Source organism: Cricetulus griseus, chromosome 4 (assembly GCF_003668045.3).
Source record: "Cricetulus griseus strain 17A/GY chromosome 4, alternate assembly CriGri-PICRH-1.0, whole genome shotgun sequence".
In the NCBI taxonomy this organism is placed as follows: domain Eukaryota; kingdom Metazoa; phylum Chordata; class Mammalia; order Rodentia; family Cricetidae; genus Cricetulus; species Cricetulus griseus.
This window is the reverse complement of record NC_048597.1, coordinates 212228236-212248934: the sequence shown is the minus strand read 5'-3', so window position 1 is coordinate 212248934 and position 20699 is coordinate 212228236. Positions and strand designations below refer to the sequence as shown.

General features: G+C 41.1%; 1 long non-coding RNA gene across 1 annotated transcript in view; it reads left to right on the top strand.

Annotated features, from left to right (window-relative positions):
• The window catches only part of LOC113833589, a 59526-nt gene that overhangs the window by 6598 nt on the left and 32229 nt on the right, over nt 1-20699 (top strand). Inside the window, exons 2-3 of the long non-coding RNA XR_003485159.2 lie at nt 7770-7857; nt 8769-8872. This is a non-coding gene — a long non-coding RNA (uncharacterized LOC113833589). The remainder of the gene's footprint in view (nt 1-7769; nt 7858-8768; nt 8873-20699) is intronic.

The following is a 20699-nucleotide window of genomic DNA, read 5'->3' as shown; positions in this document are numbered from 1 at the left end:
TCAAAATATTTATGTACGGAGCTCATGCAACTGAATAAAAACGAAAAACCAAAAAAAATAAAAACTCCCTTTGACTGAAGGAACCATTAAGCTCCAAATACAGTTAACTGTCTCTTTTGGGGAGCTGTAGATAAGGCCCACCTTGGCATGATATCATATTCTCAAGATTCAAATGTAGGGCTTGAGTTCCAGTTATAGGTACCCTCAAGAGAGGGCTCATTTGGGGCTGGGATGTAGCGCAATTGCAATTGGTAAACTGCTGACTCAGCATACGTGAAGCCCGGAGCTCGATCCCCAGCACCTCAAAAACTGGGTGTGGTGGCGCCTGCCTGTAATTTCACACTCTAAGGTGAATATAGGGCTCCACGAGACCTCATGGAGTATGGGGAAAGGGAGAGAGATCTGTACAAAGCCTGGTGTTGGGAATGTCGTCTACCTCGGCACAACCTAGCCTGTTTTCTGTCCTCCTGGACAGGGAGATGATGGAAGGAAACTGTAAAGGAGAAGGAAAAGCCACGAGAGATGGCTGACGTGCCCATCTGTCATAGACAGACGAAAACCCTAAATCTCTAAAGTGGTGCGTCTGTTAAAATGGTTGATCTTAACTTTAAGAATTTAACAATGTGAAGATTGATCATTTAGATAAGTCTCCACTCATGGCTATAACATTTTAATAATTGTTGTTAAATTTAATAATTAATCATTAATTGATAGATTCTTTTTTATGCATGTTATGTGTTGGATGGTCAATTTAAGAATTTTTTTCCGTTTTCTCCCTGTGTGTGAGCATATGGCTATGTGGGTGCTTGAGGAGGCCAGGGGTTGATGGCAGGTATCTTCCTCGAATCATGCTCTACCACCTTAGATTTTTTTCCCCTAACTTCTTAACTAAAACCAATATATGAGGTATTAGATGTCATTACAGTGTTTTTGAGCAGTGTACCCCAAAGACAGCAGACCTGAGCAGTGCAAGCCCATGGTTTCCTTGAGCTCTATTTACAACAGCAGGGAAAGGGAACCAGCCTAGATGTCCTCCAATGGTGGACGGAAATGTGCTACATCTCCCTTCTTTTTTGATATAAGGTTCTTTATTAAATCTAAAGCTTGCTAATTAGTCTAGATGGGCTGGGTAGCCAGTCCCAGGGATCCTCCTGCCTCTGGGCTGGGATTACAGGTGCACTGCCATGCCCAGCTTTATTTAACGTGGGTGCTGGGATGGAATTAGCCCTCATGGTCACACAGCAGGCACTTTACTCGCTGAGCCACAGCCCCAACCCAATAATCCTACTTAGTGCTTTCAGCTTATTTCCAGGGAAACCAAGTTAGGGAAGGTAGCCTGTGGCTGACTCAGCACAGAGCTGAGTACATTGCTATGGATCGGAAGTGCAGAACCAAAACCACTGCATCTCCCACCCTGTGTGTACCCAGCAATGCATCTGTCCTTGTGGTAGGAAATCTCAGACAGCTCTTTGTCCATGTTTGCACTCCATGAAGATCCTGGATACCAGAACTGGACATGGTGGTGCCTACCCATAATTCCAGGGTTTGAGAGGTAGACCAGGTGTTAAAGGTCACCTTTGGCGACTGTTGATGCAAAAAACAGAGCTCCACCTCAAGGGCAATAAAAGATAGTTTATGCCAGGGCCAAACATGAGTGACCACGGCCCAGGACAGTATATTTAGGTCTGCCCAAATGCTTTGTTCCAGTGTGGAAATAGTTTTCATGGCGTTTTTATAGTGACAGAAAAAGAAGTTGTAAGTTGAGGCATTTAAAAAATACATTGGTGAAAGCATGAAGTGGGCAGTTATGTCAGGCTGAAGAGTCTCAACTATAGGACTCAGATGGAATCAGATCGCATTCTTAGCCCTTCCGTGGCTGGGGAATGGGGTTTTGTTAATAGCTTCCAAAAGTTTCTACCTGTGTCTTCAAATGTTAGGTTTGATACAAAGGTGGGTGGGGAAAGGATATTTGGGGGTTATCAAAAGAAGTGGTAATTAGGCTATAGGATCATCCCAAACTCCCCATAGTTGTGACAGCTCACCACTCATCAGCCTAGGCAATGGCTTCTTCCCAGGAGTTTCATATATAGAGAGTGAGTTCAAGACCAGCTAGTATCAAATATGGCCCTGTTTTGTTAAAATAGAACAGAATAAAAATTTAAAAACTGAGGACACCTACAGCCACAGGTTAGAGTGGGCACACCCCACCAGTGTGCTACAGGAAGGAGACCTGGAGGACAGCATGGGGAACAGGTTGTCCTATAGTTTCTAGGGCATAGATTCTAGCAAGTTCTTTGTGTGTATCATGTGGCTTCTCATCTTTCCATTTCTTTCTCTGAAAATGGGAACAATAATGGTTCACCTAATGGCAGTTATAGACAGCCAAGCCAGGATCTTGGAATTAATTCTAGTTTGTTCCCTGAAGATGCACAGAGCAAAACTAAAAACAAGCATCCGCCCCCAAGACCAGTTTCATTTAGCTCTAGCTTTTCTCTGTGTAGCATAGCCAGGGAATCCCAATGAAAAAGAGACAACATTGGCAGATGTATTGAATCTTCAGAAGTCTGAGAGAAGTGTTGATTGACAGCCCACTAAGATTCAGCCCCTTTGACAGAACACTGGAATATCTGCATCCTCACTTAGACAACAGCATCCTAAAATAGCATCTCTTCACTGGTTCTGGCTGTTCTGTTTTGAACACAAGAATGACCACTCTGCAGAGAAGGACCTGTTAAATTCTGGGGTTAAAGGCAGCAGATGCCACACCTTTCTTCCTCCCTCCCTCCTTCCCTCCCCCTTCTAGTTTTTTTTTTTAGACAGGGTTTCTCCATGTAGCCCTGACTGTTCTGGAACTTACTCTGTAGACCAGGCTGGCCTTAAACTCACAGAGATCTGTCTCTGCCTCCCAAGTGCTGAGGTTAAAGGTGTGTGCTATTCCCACCCAGCTTGCCTTTTTTTCCTTAATTTTAACTGACAAATAAAAATTGTGTATATTCATTTTGCTGAACATGCTACCTTGATATGTGTGTGTGTGTGTGTGTGTGTGTGTGTGTGTGTGTGTGTGTGTGTGTGCTATGGAATGGCTATATATAATTAACATATATGTTCACACATTTTCTATGTTGAGAACACTTGCAATCTATTTTCTTAGCATTTTCAAGAGTATAACACACTGCTAATTATAGTCATTGTGACATAATAGGTCTCTTGAATTTATTACTCCAGCTTAGCAGAAAATTGGTATCCATTGGCCAGTCACTCTCTAATCCCTGCCCACAACTCCACCGTCTTGAGGCCATTCTACTCTCTGCCTTGTGACTTCTTTAGTTATTTTTCAGATCCCACATGTAAGTGAGACCATGTGCTACTCATCCTTCTGTCTGGGCACCCAGGCTGATTCTATTTCTTGGCTGTTATTAATGTCATGAGATGGGCTCACAGCTCTCTCTTTGACATGCTGATTTCATTTCCTTTGGGTGTACACACAATAGTTGGATGGCTGGATCATACGGCCATTGCATTTTTAGTATTTTGAGCAACCTTAGCACTGTGTTCCATGACAGAAACACTAATTTGCATCCCCACCAGGAGCACATGAGCACTTCATTTTCCCCACAGCCTTCCAGCACTTGTCTGTCATCTTCTCAGTAGCAGTTAGCCTAACAGGCGTGAGATGCTCCTGCACTGCCTTTCTGCCGGTTTTTCCCTATTGATTAGTGATACTGAGCATTTATTACATACTTCTAGGTCTTCTTCTGAGAAATATCTGCTTAGGTTTATTGCCCATTTTAAAAGCAGGCTATTTGTTATCTTGCTGTTGAGTTGGCTTCCATATATATTCAGGACATCAACCTCTTTCAGATGCGCAGTTTGCCCATGGATTCTTCTCCTAGCGGCTCTTCCTGCTCTCCTGATGGTCTCCTTTGCTCTGCAGAAGCCTCCTCCTCCAGTAGCCTCCGTTGTCTACTTTTGCCTTTGCTGCCTGTGCCTTACCTGAAAAGGTAACGCCCGGAGCAACATCAAGGAGCTTCCCTCCCATTTCCTCACTGTTGTATGGCTTCGGTTCTTGTATTTGAGTCTTTATCCTTTCCCAGTTGATTTCTGTACGTGTGGTGTGGTAGGGTCCAATGTCATTGCTTCTGCTTGTAGACATCCGGTATCCCTAGCCCCGTTATGGAAGAGATTGCCTTCTCCCTACTGTGCGTTCCTGGCACCTTTGTCAGCAGCCGGGACTGCAAACTCATGGGTTTATTTCTGGACTTTCCATTCTTTTCCATTTGTCTACATCCCTATTTTTATGCCAGCACCATCCTACCTTTATCACTCTAGCTTAGTGGCAGATTTTGAAATACATTAGCATGATGCCTCCAGCTTTGGTCTTTCTGTTTAAGATAGTTTTGGCTCTTGGGATCTTCTGTGGTTACACATGGATCTTAGGGTTTTCCCTGCCTTCTACTTGTGTGAAGAGTCAGTGGAGTGTTAATAGGGTCACATAGTGTTTGCAGATTGCCTTTGTCATTATGGACATTGTAACTATTAATTCCTGTGAACACAGGGTACTGTCCACTTTTTTTTTATGCTTTCTCCTATTTCTTTTTTGGTTGTGTCTGAGTCGCCTCCAAATAACACTTTTTTAGACATAACTGATTATTGTGGTATGAGTGTGAACTGCTCCTCCATGGCTCATGGGTTTGGTTGGACAGTCCTTAGGTGGAATGGCTGTTTCTGAAGTTGTCAGACTTTTAGGTGATGGAGCCCTGCTGGAGGAAATGGGTCACTTGGTGAGGACTCAGATTTTACAGCCTGGGTCCACTTCCTATCTGCTTTCTGCTTCTTGGACCAGCTGCTTTCCCAGGATTCCATGTTTTCCATCTGAAACCCTGGGACGAAGTAAGCCCTTCCTCCATGAGTTGCTTCTTTCAGTGTCTTGGTCATAGCAACAACAACAGAAAGGTAACCAATACACAGGCTAACGAACCTAATCCAATACAAACAAAAGCATGCAAACAACAACAAAGTACTGCAAACCAGGTTACGGTGCAAAGTGTGCCTGTGGTGGAACCCAGCACTCTGGGAGCTGAGGCAGGAAGATCTTGAGAAGTCCAGCCTGGGCTACAAAGTGGAACCCTTAAAAATCTATATAGAAAACGAAACAAGCAGCCCTCCCTCCTCCCCCCACAAACACTACCCTGAAAGTGGAGGGAAAGGTTGTGTTCTACAGTGGAGGAAACAACCAGAATAGAACACGGTTTTCACCTTGATTCTTAAGCATTAATTGATAGTACAAAATTACAGGTTGTAAAAACACACAGGGAATAGTTTGCTTAATCTCTTTTTATTACCTATAATTAAAGTTTTATCTACTCAGTGGGACTCTGAACTCTCCCCCAAACTGTGCCCTTTGCATTTCCCAGCTCCTCTGGGCTTTGCATGGTTCTATCTTTAGCTGTGAGGTCAGCTGCTAAGTGTGTATAGATGGTATTTGAATCCAACCACCTACAGCAACTTCATCCCTCTGTTCATTCTTATTTTGTTTCTTGTCATGTGCCTTCTCCCACAAAACATCCATCTACACTCACATTATACTTGGCAAAAACCGATCTTCTAATATGTCCCCTTAAATAGCAGCCATAGTCTTGCCCCTCAAATTAGTAACCTGTCCCCATTTATGACCTAATCAGTAGGATCTGGTAATACCCACTCAAGCCAGTTTATGCAAATTAATGAGGTCACTGGAATGAGTTTTGGAGATTCGCCCTGGCCTTATTCTATACTTCACACTGGTTATTTTCCATCCTTCATGATTATTTGAAATTCTCTTTAGGGTCGTGGAAGACGGGGCAGAAAGATCTTTAGAGCCAGAGGTCAGGGAGGATAGGGGCAAAACTATAGGGTGTTTTCTGGGCTCATGAACTCATGGAGCTGGGAGTGACAGCAAGAGATCAAGGCAACAAGCCTTCCAGCAGAGAGGGGGAAGCCTTATCAGCAGACCCTTAACCGAGAAGCCATTGGTGACTGATGGCTTCTGTGGCTTCCAGGGCAGGGAGAATCAGTTTTCTTTAAGGATAGTCAACCAGACTCCAGTGGATGGGGGAGGGGGGTGTCAACCAGACTCCAGTGGATGGGGGAGGGGGGTGTCAACCAGACTCCAGTGGATGGGGGAGGGTGTGTGTCAGCCAGACTCTAGTGCATGGGGAGGGGTGTGTGTCAGCCAGACTCCAGTGGATGGGGGAGGGGGATGCTTTTACTTCTCAAAGAATTGAAAAGTGAAACAAAAACAAAACCAAAAAACCAACAAGCAAGAGCAAACCTACCCCAGTAGAAACTTCTGATCACTTAAAATCTTTCCTTGCTCTTCCTTCAGAGGCATGCCATTTGTCACTTCAGGATTGTTCATTTTCTGTTTGAAAGGATTGTTGAGACAGGGTCTCACTCTGTAGCCCAGACTGACCTGGAACTCACTACCTCACCCTGTCTGGTTTCAGACTTGCAGCAATGCTCTTGCCTCAGCTGTCTCGATTCTGGGAGTATAGAGGAGAACCACCTTCCCTGGCTATGCTTTCTCTAAAAGTATACTAGTGGCCCTTCATCAGAAAACTCTCAATTATTTTGAAATTTCAGTGTGTAAAACATCTGTGATGCCAGCTACTTCCAGTCATGTCATGGGAGGAGGAAATATAACCCTCTGTAACAGATTTTGATAATCTATTGAAGGAGAACCTTGCCTTTGAACTCTATACCAGGAGATTCAATTACTAATGCATAAACAATTTTAATTCTCATGCAGTTTCGTGGAGCATTGCGCCAGCGAGGCCTCAGAGGACAGAGAACCACATTATCAAGTCCTCTTTGCTTGGCTTAGAAATAAAATCCTTTGAGGAAATTAGATCCATCTTTACCTTACAAAATAAAACTTCAGGCTTCCCATCACTGCTGGAAAAGTCATTTTGTGCTCCTGACAACATTACATTATTCTGAAGGTTTTGGCTTTTAGGAGAAAACTGGCTTTCCCAGAACTGGCCATGTTTCTGAAATTCCTTTTCTTTTCTTAGAAATATGTCCCACATGTTATGAGCTCTATCAGAAAGTTATAACTTGGATAATTTCTCTTTTGTGGCTTCATGGATTTCAATACAATGTTTATAGAAGTTGATATGTTAATATATCCGAATATTTGTTATCAGCACTCACCACTTTCTCTCTCTCTCTCTTCCTTTCCTCATACATCTAGCAAATTCTAGAGTTCTGCTTCTGTTTAAAGAGAAAATTTTAAAAAGTTAGTAAATGGAAGACTTCGGTCTTAGTTTAATTTCTTGGTGTTGTGATAACGTACTTTGACAAGAGGCAATTTATAGGATCAAGGTTTTAATTTACAGTTCAGGGTACAATCCATTGTGTCAGGGAAGGAAGTGGATGGAGACTGTGGCTTAAAGCAACTGGACACAATGTATCCACAACTGAGAGAGAGAGCAATGAATGTATGCTGCTGCCCAGCTCCTTTCTCTAACTCTACAATCCAGAACCCTACAGAGGGAATGGGACTGCCCAGAGTGGGCATGCCTTCACACCTCAAATGAAGCAATCAGGGTAATCCCCCACAGGTATTCTGAGAGGTCTATTGCCCAGGTGATCTTAAATTCTGTCACGATGACAACATTAGCCATCACAGTACCTTAGGTTCCTCTAGATTAGCCACCAGTATTAAAATATCACTTTACCTCTGCAAGCAAGCTCCATATACACTCCTGTTCTCCATTTGTTTTCCCCAGGCATCTCATCATGTGTCCATGGCTTGTTTGAGTTTACCATACGCTACCAACTTCTGAGCTCTTCTCAGCAATATTAGAACTTGAAAAGGTAACCTTCCTTTACCCCACTTCCTTTGTGTGTGTGTGTTTGCTTCTGCTGTAATACATCTTAGCTCTATAACAATCTTAAATCCTATGCTATAATCATCTTTATGTAATCAAGACTCATTCTTATTTATGCCCCACCCCTCTTTCTGTGGCTGTTCCTTCCTTGCAACATTTCCTTGCTTTCATTTGGGGTCATTTTTGTGTTCCTGAAAAATCTGTGTACCTGTAGCATTTCAGTGAAAGTCTACACATCCATTTTTTTTTTGTTGGTCTTAAATTCCCTTTATTTCACTTTTCCTGAAGCATGTTTTTGATGACTGTGGGATTCTAGGCAGTCATTTCTATTTTTCCTCCCTTCCTTATTATTTTAAACAGGCTAAGTCTCAATCCCATAACTTTCATCACTTCTGTTTGATAGTCATCTGTAAGTCTTGCTGCTGAGTCCCTGAAGCTAATGCTTCCTGTTTTTCTCTTGGATGCTTTTTTTATGTTTTTGTTATCTCTCACTTTCAGACTATGGGCATTTTGCTTGGAATTTGGTTTGATATTTTAGCTTGACAATTTTTGCAAACTCTCAGCCAACCCCTTTTTATGTATTGTCTTTGCTACATTTCCTATCTCATTTTATTTTCGTTCTTTGGTTAAATATATGTGTGACCTTTTAAACTCTATTTTATTTGTCTTGTTTTCTGTAAGAATTTTAAGATTATTCTACAGTCTGAATATCTTATGATGGAATCTCTTTGCTTCTGGCAATATTTATTTTATTTGTCTTTAGAATACTCTATTGAATTCATATATTGAATTTACTCATTTAGTTATATTTGCTCATTGTACTAGAATTTTAATTTAATTCATTGAAATAGTCTTTTCATTTCATAACATTCTCCACATTGTCATTTATTTTCCTAGGCATATTAATCTTTCAGAAACCCCACTGAATCAAAAGATTTCCATTAAAAAAATTCTGCTGAAAGATGACTGCTACCTTGGCCCACAGAGTCTTACCTCCACAGGTAAAAGCTAAATTATAAGAGTAAAAAGTATTGACAAGCAGCTGTATCAAAAGAAAGGGAACCTGAATTTATAACTTACAAATGGTTATAATACCTCTGTATGATGGATCCACTCCTGAGAAGTGAGCTGTGGATTAAATGTGATGACCTCTACTGCCTTGGGCATTTGAATGCTTGGTTCCCAGGTGTGGAACTGTTGGGGAGGCTTAAGAGGCATAGCCTTGTTGGAGGAACTATGTCACTGGAGGTGGGCTTTGAGAGGTTAAAGACTCATTGTTTTGAGTTCATTGTCTCTGCTTTGTGTTTGTGGTTCAAGATGTGAGCCTCAGCTTCATGCTCCTGCTGCCATGTTTGCATCCCACCATCATGGACTCTAACTCTCTGAAACTGGGAACACAAATAGACTCTTCTATAAGTTGCCTTGGTCATGGTTTTGAAACAGCAATAGAAAAGCAATCAATACATAAGCCGAGTTCACTACAGACAGCACTGAGGTTGATCTTAATTCAGGAGAATGCCACAGAATTTTCATCTCTACCAAGAAAGCATTGTTTACCATGAGTGACATTTTTCTTTTATTATTAAACCTTTTCTTTTAAACCAGTCTCAAACATATGTAAAGTAAATAGAATGACTTATATAGACACAGTAGGTATCATAATGAACCCCCCCAATCATCCACATCATCCAACCTAAAAACACCCATCCACTATTTGAATTTTATTTAAATTAATAATTATTTTATATGATCTCAAACCCAATCACTAATCCTCAATAGTTATTTTTACAATTTTTTTAAAAAAAGATTTATTTATTATGTAAGCAGTGTTCTGCCTGCAGGCCAGAAGAGGGCACCAGATCTCATTATAGATGGTTGTGAGCCACCACGCGGTTGCTGGGAATTAAACTCAGGACCTCTGAAAGAACAGCCAGGACTCTTAACCACTGAACCATCTCTCCAGCCCCCCCTTTTTTTTTTTTACAAACATTTTAAGATAAAATTTATAAACATTGAAAAACAAATCTTAACTGTACAATTGTGACAAATGGATCTATTTGTATATCCATGCTGTTAAAGACTAAATTGTGTCAACTCCAGATTTACTACTGAAGCCTTAATTCCTAGGCTGACTCTATTTGTGCCAGAGACTGTAAGGAGATGACAAAAGTCATAAGGATTGACTTTTGACCTTTAGGGCTGCAGGGAGAGAGCTGGAAGCACCACCCTTAGCCTAGACTTCTCAACCTCTAAAACTCAAGAAATAAATTGATGTTCTTTAAGCTACCTGTCTACGGTATTTTGTTACAGTAGTTCTGGAAGACTAATACATGCTCAGCAAATTGTTAGGGAATCTTAATCCACCCAGACAATCCCTAGGGGATACCTTAATCTACCCTGACAATCTTCTTTTTCCTGCTCTCTAGGCAGTGTTTTAATTTTTTGTTTGTTTGTGTGTATGTTGTTTGTTTTGTTGCTGTGATAAAATACTGACAAAAGCAACTTAAGGGAGGAAGGGTTCATTTAGTTCTCAGTCTCAAGTTACAGCCCATTATGGGGGAAGCCACACAGGCGGAAGCTTGAGGGAGCTGAACATATTTCATCCCCAGTCAAGAGGCAGAAGGTGATGTATGCAGGCTAGTACAGCTCAGGCAACAGGATCCCCTGCTCAGGGAACAATCTTGCCCGTAAGATGGATCTTCCTACATCAACTAATATAATCAAGATAATCCTCAGTAGGCATACCCAGAGACACATCTCTCTTAAGTGACTCTAGATTCTGCCAACTTGGCAATTAACACTAACCATCACACCTTATATTAGTGTTGTCTCTTTTAAAAATTTATGGAAATGACATAATTTAGTGTGTTACTTTTGTTGTTTCTTTTACTCCATGTCATGCCTCTAAGACTATGTTGTTATGTAGTAAACAGTTCATTACTTTTTAGTGACCCATAGCTTTCAATTACATGAATGTATCGTAATTTATTTGTTCTCACATGAGTTGTAGGCACATGTGGGTTCAGCTTTTGGTTATTGTGAGTAAAACTATTTTGAGTATTATTATAATTCTTTTTTTGTGAAGTTTTTATTTAAATTAGAAACAACTTGTTTTATATGTCAATCCCAGTTCTCTCTCCCCCTCCTCCCTTACCCCCCACTGGCCCCCTATCCCATCATCCCCTTTTCGCTCCCCAGGGAGGGTGAGGCCTTCCAAGGGGGGAATCTACAAAGTCTGTCATATCATTTGGAGCAGGACCTAGGTTCTCCCCTGTGTGTCTAGGCTGAGAGAGTATCTCTCTATGTGGAGTAGGCGCCCAAAGGCCATTTGTATACTAGGGATAAATACTCATCCACTACCAGAGGCCCTATAGATTATACTATAATTCTTTTAGTAGACAGAAGTTTGAATTTCTCTTGGATAAATGTCTAGCCATGATGAAATTGTTGGATCAAAGAGGCCATGTATGTTTTAGCCATGGACTGTATAGTGATGCCTCATAGGGACTTTAGCTTATAGTTTCTTAATATGTACTAATGATGGAGATAATATTTTAATTTTACCTTTGAATTTGCACATTAGTCATTTGTTTATTTTCCTTTGTGAAATGTCTTCAGTATTTTTGCCTATTTTCAATTGATTGTTATTAATAACTTGTTGCAATTCATTGCATGTCTGGATATAAATCCTTTGTCACACTCATGGCTTAGGATACTTTCTGTATTTCTGTGGCATGTCTATTCCTTTTCTTTTAAAAAATTAATTGAATTTGCTTTTGGAAACTCTCATACATGTATATAATGCTGTTACTCCTATCCCATGTTATCTCCCTCCTATCTCATATAGTCACTCCCCATTGTCTTCCCAAAATTCATGTCTTTTTGTTTGGTTCATGTCCCGCCCTGGGTTTGACCAAGACTGTATGGACATGGGATTGGAACTTTTCATTGAAGCCTGGCAGGTTCACCAGTGGGTACACAACTGAAGACAGTGGTTCCCTCTCACCTAAAGTCTATTAGTCACCTATAGTTTCGCAGTAAGGGGTATGGTCTCATGAGCCTCCCTCTTGTCCATGATTGACTGTTAAAAGGGTCTGTCTCTTTCAAGTAACCTTAGCTGACATGAGTTCATGATTACATTGATTGTGTTTTGTCAAGAGAGTGGTGTTTCATTGTCCTTCTCCTTGTCTTCTGGCTCTTATATCCTGTTTTGTCACTCTTCTGTAATGTTCCCAGAGTCTTCCAGAGGATGGTGTAAATGACTAGTTTAGGGCTGAGCTCTCTTCTTTCACTTATTCTCAGTATTGGGCAGCTGTGAACTCTGCATTTACCACTGTTCACTGCAAAGAGAGGCTTCCCTCATTGGACTTGAGAGTAACTTTTGTCGAAGGGTATAAGGATGTTTAGAAGGCAGTTTGCTAGTATAACTATTTAGCTAAATGGCAATAGAAAATATCCCCAGGACCCATGACCTATTGAGGCATGGGTTTTTGACAAGGTTTATACTATTAGGGATAGATTCCTCTGTGGAGCAGGTCGAAAATCCGGCCATAAAATGGCTGGTTACCTCCATAACAGTGATGCCTCTATTGTACATGTTAGCACAACTTGTCTGGCATGTTGATATCGTAGTTTGTAGAGTTAATTTTTCATTAGATCATTAATGTCTTCCCAGAAGTCTGCATAACATCTTTCACATTTTGAAAGCTAGCCATTAGGATGAGGTTTCCAGCTTATTGATTTATTCATGTCTTGCAAACAAGGTACATAGCATCATCAGTAATGGAGTTCTTATAATTATAATTTAGTTCTTATTGGGTAACCAAGTGAAAAGGCAAGAGCCTGTTTTTTGTTTTTTGGTTTTTTTTGTTTTTGGTTTTGTTGGGTTTTTTTGGAGGCCTGTGGTGATTTGAATGAGAACTGTTCCTCATACTCAGGTACTGAACACATGGTTCCCACTTTGTGGTACTGATTGGTTACGGAGCCTTTAGGAGTTGGAACCTTGCTGGAGGAAGTATGCCACTGGGGTTGGGCCTTGAGAGTTTATATTCTTACCATATAGCCTCACCCATGTCCAGTTTGATATCTCTACTTTGTATTTGTGGTTGAAGATACGATCACCCAGCTTGCTGCTCCAGTTGCCTGCTGCAATGCCTGCTTCACCATTTTGGACTACACTTATTGTCTTAGAAACTGTTGTATTGCTGTGAGGAGACACCAGGACCAAGGCAACTTTTAAAAGAAAACATTTAATTTAGGAACTTGCTTACAGTTTCAGAGGGTTAATCCATGATCATCATGGCAGGGAGCATGGCAGCAGGCAGGTAGGTAGGCATAGTGCTGAAATGGTGATGGAAAGCTCTCATTTGATCTACAAGTTGCAGGCAGATGGGGGGGGGGAAGAGACTGGCCTAGCATGGGCTTTTTAAACCTCAAAGCTCACCCCCAGTGACACACCTCCTCCAACAAGGTCACACCTACTTCAACAAAGCCACACCTCCTAATCCTTCTCAAATAATTCTCCTAACTAGGGATGAAGCATTCAAATGTAAGAGCATGTGGAGGTCTGATGGGGAAAGTCCTTCTGTGCATATGCTTGTCTTATTGGTTGATAAATAAAGTCCTGTTGGCCAATAGGGAAGCAAGTTATGTGGAACTAGGAGTCAAGGAGAATTCTGGGAAATGTAGTAAAGAGAAGTCTTGTGATCCAGGCAGGAAGTGACATAACAGGCAGACTCAGAATATAACCAGGGACAAGCAGGAAATCACTCTCTTCTCTTCCTCCTCCTTGCTTCTCTGGGAGCTGCCATGTGAGCCCGACAAGAGAGGATGCATGCCACCAGCATCCTCGATCAGATAAGTCTTTATAAAATATATAGATTAATAATTATGGTTGATACTTAAGACAGAGATAGCAGATAAAAAATCCTAGTCATTGGCCAGCAGCATTGTAATTAATATAAGACTCTGTGTGTTATTTTGGGCTCCCACGTGGTGGTGGGGATTTATCACTATGGAGGTCTCTCTCATCCATACCACCACACTTCTGGAACTGTGAGCACAAATCAACTCTTTATTCTATAACTTGCTCTTGGTTTTGTTATTTTCCCATAATAACAGAAATGTAACTAATATCAGGTCTTTGGCCAACAGCTCCTAAGAAGGCAGTGTACACTAGGGACTGGGGTCTTTGTTTAGTGTCTCACTGCTTCCAGGGACAGCATTATGTCACTACAAAGGTTATTTTTCTCTGAACTATTTTTTTAAATATTTTCTTTTTTTAAGACTTGTTTATTTTTATGTGAGGGTGTCAGATCTCTGGAACTGGAATTACAGACAGTTGTGAGCTGTCATGTGTGGTTGCTGGGAATTGAACCCAGGACCTCTGGAATAGCAGCCAGTGCTCTTAACTGCTGAGCCACCTCTCCAGCCCTTTAATATGTTTTTAATTGGGTTAGATGACAATAGGTTTTCTTATTTTTTCACATTCCCTTTGTTTTAGTTAAGCCCTCCTGATTATTCTTTTTCTGATGAGTATGAGTTTTCAATTTTGATGAAGTCTAGTTTTTCAAAAGTTTTCTTCTTGGTTATCTTGGTCTACATTTTTCTTATAAGGTCCACATAACACTATGGAAACATTTTCTCTGTTTTCTTTTAAAGGATTTATGGTTATTTTTCATTTGTTTGTTTAGGTCTAAGGAGTATCTTAATATTAACAAACTTGAGCTCATGCTGTTTATAGAGCTTTGACACTTGCTTCTACCTCTGAGGCTATTTCATCACCTTCTTCACACATCATTGAAAATATGTCCTTAGTAACATTGCAGGGTGTTTTGACTTTCTGTGGCACAGATAAGGCATTATGTATTTAAGCCTTCCTTTGTTTTGTAATATTTAATTTGTTCTCTCCCAATAGTATTTGCAAAAAAATATATATATACTTTTTTGCATATGGATGTGCCTCTTGGACTGATTTCTCCAAGATGAATTACTGGGCCAAATGGTATGAACTGTCTTGAGTCTCTTGATAGTCATCATGTTCTCAAATGCATTCCAGAGAAGAATTTAATCATTGAGACACCCTCCAGCTTGGATGAAGGATGTAGCTGGATAGTAAAATATGTGCTTAGCATATGCAAAGCACTGTGCTTAATCCCCAGCACCAATTAGTGAATTAATTAATAAAATAAATTCCCTGGAGCACTATTATAATGCTTAGCTCATCTTGTCCTGTCATCAAGTGTTACCTTTCTTAACCTGTTTAAAAAGGTATTTTTTTTGTAATATCACTTAGTATTCCTTCTATTATCAATTTTTTTACTTTTACTTTTTTTAAAAAAAGATCCTTTTATTCATTTTACATAACAACTACAGTTCCCCTTCCCTCCCTCCCCTCCTCCTGCATCTCACCTCCCACCCTCTCCCCATCTACTCCTCAGAGAGGGTAAGGCCTCCCATGGGAGTCAACAAAGTCTGACAAATCAAGTTGAGGCAGGTCCAAGCCCCTCCCTGCTGCATCAAGGCTGAGCAAGGCATCCAGCCATAGGGAATGAGCTCCAGAAAGCCAGCTCATGCACCCCAGATAAATCCTGGTCCCACTGCCAGGGGACCCCCAAACAGCTCAAAGCCATACAACTTTCGCCCACATTCAGAGGACCTAGTTGGTCCCATGCAGGCTCCCTAGTTGTCAGTCCAGGGTCTGTGAACTTCTACTAGCTCAGATAAGCTGTTTCTGTGGGTTTCCCTGTAATGATCTTGATCCCCCCTTGCTCATATAATCCCTCCTCCCTTTCTTCCACTGGACACTAGGAGCTTGGCTTAGTGCTTGGCTGTGGATCTCTGCATTTGCTTCTATCAATTACTGCAGGAAGGTTCTATGATGAAAATTAGGGTAGTCACTAATCTTATTACAGGAGAAGGCCAGTTCAGGCACCCTCTCCACTATTGCTAGGAGTCTTAGCTGGGGTCATCCTTATGGATTCCTGGGAATTTCCCTAGCACCAGGTTTTTCCCTAACTCCATAATGGCTCCCTTTATTAAGATATCTCTTTCATTTCTCTCCCCCTCCATTCCTCCCCCAACCCAACCATCCAGTTCCCTCATGTTCTCATCCTCCATTTCCTCCTCTCTACACCCTCCCTGCCTCCCCCCTTACCCAGGAGATCTTATCTATTTCCCTTTCCCAGGGTGACCCATGCATCCCTCTTGGGTTCTCCTTGTCACCTAGCTTCTTTGTGGCTGTGGATTGTAGCCTGGTTATCCTTTGCTTGACATCTAATATCCACTTATGAGTGAATAATACTATATTTGTCTTTTTGGGTCTGGGTTACCTCACTCAGGATGATTTTTTTTTCCTAGTTCCATCCATTTGCCTGCAAATTTCATGATGTCATTTTTTTTTTACAGCTAAGTAATATTCCACTGTGTAAATGTACCACATTTTATTTATCCATTCTTTGGTTGAGGGGAATTTAGGTTGTTTCCAGGTTCTGGCTATTATGAATAATGTTGCTATGAACATAGTTGACCAAGTGTCCTTGTGGTATGATTGAGTATCCTTTGGGTATATGCCCAAGAGTGGTATTGCTGGGTCTTGAGGTTGGTTGATTCCTGATTATTGGGGAAACCACCATACTGATTTCCAGAGCAGCTGTACAAGTTTGCATTTCCACCAGCAGTGGAGGAGTGTTCCCCTTACTCCACATTCTCTCCAGCATAAGCTGTCATCCATGTTTTTGATCTTAGCCATTCAGAGTCTTTTTGATTTGCATTTCCCTGATAACGAAGGATGTTGAGCAATTCCTTAAATGTCTTTTGGCCATTTGAGATTCTCCTGTTGAGATTTCTCTGTTTAGATATGTACCCCATTTTTAAATCTATTATCAAATTGGAACTCTTTTGTTTTTTTTTATATGCATTAGTGTTTTGCCATGGGTATTGGGGCCCCTGGAACTGGAGTTACAGATGATTGTAAGCTGCCATGTGGGTGCTGGCAATCAAATCTTGTCTTCTGGAATAACTATCAGTTCTATTAGCTGATGAGCCATCTCTAGCCCCAAATTGAACTTTTAAAATAGATTTATCAGCCTTACTTTCCTCATCCAGAGTGGTTCATTCATATGTACTCTTCACTTAGGCATTACTTATTTTTAGGGGCCTTACTTTACTCCTTTTGAATCTCTCCCAGGAACATCTGAAGGGTATTAGCCACTTATTTCACACCATTATCACTCAGTTTTTGGTGAGAATGTTTACATGTGACTTTTAATGTTGTTAGTAGACCTAGTAAAATTTCTTGTTAGTGATATGAAGATGTTTATTAGTGTACAGTTGTAAAAACTCAGAGACGGGGAAGGTCGCACAGACAGGTGAGGCATAACATCATTCACAAGGATGGAAGAGTGAGGGCTTTTGTGTTTGATCTGCTCAGCAATTGCTGTATATTCATGAGTCTAATGTTTGTCCTCAGCTTGTTTCTCTGTCTGAAATACAGATCAGTATTAAAAATTTACGAGATGCCTGAGTGAGAGTATAATTAAATGGGAACTGCTCTGCCTGTAAGTTATTCTGGAATACATATTATATGCTAGGCAAGCCCTCTCCTTTCCCTTTACATATTTGTAGGAGATAAACATGTAGTAGATATGCACATATCGTTTCATTTTTATAGCAAAGTTATTATATTTAAGAAAAACAATTCCCAATGACACAAGTTGTATCACCAAAACCAGATTTAGCTGCCATTATCTGTAACAGTCTTGGAAGAGTAAAGAAGGAAGGAGAGTCTCAAAGAAGAAGACGTATTCTGAAGACACACTGTGCTCTCCTGGCACTCTGAAGACACACTGTGCTCTCCCCTGCTTACTTCTTGCCACTGTGATAAACACCATGACCAAAAGCATCCTGGTGAGAAAAGGGTTTATTCCAGCTTATAGCTGATAGTCCATCATCAAGGGAAGCCAGGGCAGAAATTCAAGGAAGGAACCTGGAGGCAGGAGCTGAAGCAGGGACCACAAAGAATGCAGCTTACTAGCTTGCTCTCTCTCTCTCTGGCTTGCTCACTTTTCCTATATACAGCTCAGGCCCACTTGCCTAAGCTTGGCATGACCTACAGAGGACTGAACGCTTCTACATAAACGAAGAAAATGCCCCACAGACATGCTCACAGACCAGTCTGATGGAGGCAATTCTTCCATTGAGGTTTCTTCCTCCCGGATATGTCAAGTGGACGGCCAAGATTAGCCATCACTTATGCTCTTTGAAGCTTTACCATGAATGCTCCCTCTGTTGGTAGTTACACCAAAACCCACAAATATTCATCACACATATAAAACATTGTACTCATATGAAGTTATATCTTTTGAATTATGACATCATGGATTCATTGTGTACTTGAAAGATTTAAAGATTAGTTTGCTTAGCGTTTGGGGTGTCAGTACCAAGGTCTGAAAAGCGTCAGTGTTTCCTCACAAACAAGTTATTTCCTAAAAACTATTATGTAGGTTTAGATCATAACATTGAAACACTTGCTGTCTCCTCTGGCTATATCCTAGCTCCCCACTAAATAAGGGCAGTTTGGATACAAATTCTAAACACATTTTACCAGTTGAAGGACATTTAGGTCATTTCCAATTCATAACTATTTGAATAGAGCAGCAATGAACATGGCTGATAAGGATCTGTGGAGTACGGTGTTGAGTCTGTCAGGCATATGCTAAGGAGTGGTATTGCTGAGTCACATGCTAGGCCTACTTTTAGCTTCAAATATACACTCCAGCACTCAGCCCATTAGTCCAAGCGCTAACACGTCTTTCCACTCTAAAACAATGATTTTACCAAGTATGGTGACTCACACTGTATTCCCAGTGATCAGCAGGCAGAGGCAGGAGGATCCCTATGATCTGAGGTCAGTCTGGCCAACATAGTGAGTTCCAGGATAGATTAGACTACAGAGTGAGATCCTTTTTCAATAACAATTACAAAAACACGACCACTCAGCATCAACAAAAATAACTAATGCAACAGGCTACCACAATGTAGTACATGAAAAACTGTTCATAAAGAAGAACAAACGAGGTCTTCCGGAAGTTTGCCATTTGCCCACTGTCTGGACCTCATTTTGCAGGTCTTCCATACCGGAAGTCGGAATGCAAAGCTTTAGGAGGGATTGTCCTCTTGCTGTTTAAGAAGAAAATAGAAATGCATCCCCGAGCCTCTTTTAAATTTACTTCAAGGAAAAGAAAATATTTGCTGCAAAGAGTCTTCAGCTTATTTGTGAAAAATGAATTGTCATTTAATTTTAGAACAAGGTAAACAAAGCAATAAAAAGCTCTGCGCAGAGCTGTCAGAGGCACGGCGCTTTTAAATCAGAAGCGAGCCGGTGCTGCATCCCGAGTCTCCCTCTGCTCTGTTCTGTCTGCCCAAGTGTCTAGCTGAATTGATGAAGCAACGGCCGTGCACACAGGCTACCTACACTCTTAATTACCACGGGGCGTGAGTGATGGCCCAGCCCCACTGACCTTTGCGGAGCAAGTCGCTTTCTGTGAACCGTGTGCAAGCCTGTCACTATCTAGATATATCTTATGATGAGTTGGGTAATGTGGGAAATGTAAAAAAGTTGAAATGTGTTTTCTGTCGAAGGGTTAAATGAGACAAACTCCATATTGAAAAAACGAAAAGGCAAAGAAGCCACTTGGCAGAAATTCAAATTCCTCCAGGGTCAGCATTTCTTGAAATCAAAATATATATGCTCAAAGTTGCACCCCAGGCTCAAAATTGCACTCTGCTTATCAACTGTACTGCTTTAAGTGGGCCAGCCTTGGAAGAATTCGAGGTGGAGCTCTGACCATTCAGAGAGAGGTGGAGGAACCCTTTGCATCGGGATAGAAACCCAATTTGACCTGCCTGTTTGATTTGACATAGGTATGCCTCCTTCTGCAGGAGTAAAACTTTTTGCCTTGTTGAAATACTTTGGATCGTATAGCCATTTTCATGAGACCCCAGACCCATTTCTTACAGTTCAAACAGCTGCCAATTAGTGACAAGGTATCTCAGCTAGGCGGAAGCTGGGGGAATAACAGAAGATGGGGGATCTAAAATTCTTTCAGGATGTCTGAAAATTGATCAAGAAGTAAGACTCAGAGCAAACAGTGTTCAAAGTACATCCGCTGTATTTAAGTCAATGATCTCAGTTTAGCACAGCTGCCTGTGTTTTGATCCCATCACTCCCTTCTACAGAACATTAAAACCTTCCAATTAGATTCTCACAGAATAAAGTGCAATGCCCATATTGGCATCTTCTTTGGCCAATTTATTAAATTAAGTGTCTACTTTTAAAACATTTGAGCCAATGTCCATGTATGCAGATAATCTGCATGAGTTACTATGGGACTTCTACTCTGAGCCCATTTGAATAAACTCAGCCATGAGAGACAGTGCCTAAGCCCTCGGTGTGTGGAAAGAATGAATGGTTAGGTTGGTGTCTAGGGTCCCTACAAAGTTACCCCTGTGACCCAAGGCTAGAGAGGGGTTTCAGCTACTCCATTCATGAACAAGGTCAAACTGAGGTTGTTTTTTGTTTTTCATCTTACCACAGTTTTTCTTAATGAAAATGGAAATAGAGATGTTGTTAAACAGCTAAATTTACCCAACAGTTCTTTTTTAGAGAGTTAACTCAGCAGGAAACCTATTATAGTTTCCTTTTTCTAGGTCAAAAGAAAAATATTGCACTTGCTCTCAGGGGATTTGGAAGTGCTCCCAAGAGAGAATTCTAAAACCAGAACTGTGGCTGCTTAACTGACAAAGAAAGGCAGGCCACATCAGAACATT